Genomic DNA, 1237 nt, shown 5'->3' with positions numbered 1-1237 from the left:
TCCTATTGCTATTTATAATATTCAAGAAAATACAATTGATTATTATTCTTCTATTAAAGATGGAGCAAAAGCAATAAATTGTAATGAAAAAACAATTCATCGAGTTCTTAACTCTGAAGATCAAATTTATAAAAAGAAATTTAATGTTGTAGATATTTTTAAGTCATGTAATATTAAATATTTATATTAAAAAATAAATTTCTATAGTCTTATTATTCTATTCTTTCAATAATTTGCATAAAGAAGAAAGAAATAAGTAATAAAATATCTTGACAAAGATATTAGAATTTTTTCTTACTAGAAAAATTCTGGCAATACAAGTGAAAACGGTTAACGAATATTATCTCCATTCTAGACCGTCGGTTCTATGCAGGATCGCTACAGACTGGGTCACTTGTGGGTATCTGAAATGATGCTTAATGTACAGTCGGACATATGTAATAATATTCTATATATTATTATTCAAGGCCTTTCATAGGTACAACTATTATTATTTGAGATATATAATAAATAATAATTAGATATGTTGTATGTTCTGCCATATGGTCAAATGTCACTATGGGGTAAACTGAATTGCCCCACATGGAATTCATTTGTTATAGTCAGTTTACTCTGATTTTATTATTTTTGCATCCATTATTTTTATTATAATTTATCTAGATAATACTGGTATTTCCTTTGCAAAACGAATTCGATCTCAGTATCGAATCGGTCCTCATAATAAGGAAATTCTTAGTATTATTTATGGTTCTCTTCTAGGAGATAGTCATGCAGAAAAACGTGAAAAAGGTTATGGTACTCGTATTAGCTTTAGTCAAGAAGCTCATCATAAAGAATATCTTCTTTGGCTACATAAGAAAATTAGCGATCTTGGATATTGTAATCCAAAACTTCCTAAAATTCAAACACGATTTGGAAATCAAGGAAAAATGCGATATATTATTCGATTTCATACTTTTACATATCAAAGTTTTAATGATATTTATAATCTCTGGTATTCAAATCATGTAAAACGAGTACCTACAAATATAAAAGACTATCTTACACCTCTAGCTCTAGCTATCTGGGTTATGGATGATGGAGCTCGTGTTGGCAAAAGTCTAAAATTTTGTACTAATTCTTTCTCTTATGAAGATTGTCTTTATCTAAGTCAAATTCTGTCAAAACTATATGATATCAAAACTAGCATTCATAATGCTGGAAAAGAAAATCAATATGTTATTTATATTCTTAAAGA

This window comes from Malassezia pachydermatis (genome assembly GCF_001278385.1).
Source record: "Malassezia pachydermatis strain CBS 1879 chromosome Unknown scaffold15, whole genome shotgun sequence".
Lineage (NCBI taxonomy): Eukaryota > Fungi > Basidiomycota > Malasseziomycetes > Malasseziales > Malasseziaceae > Malassezia > Malassezia pachydermatis.
The sequence above is the reverse complement of the archived record's forward strand: the minus strand, read 5'-3'. Positions refer to the sequence as shown.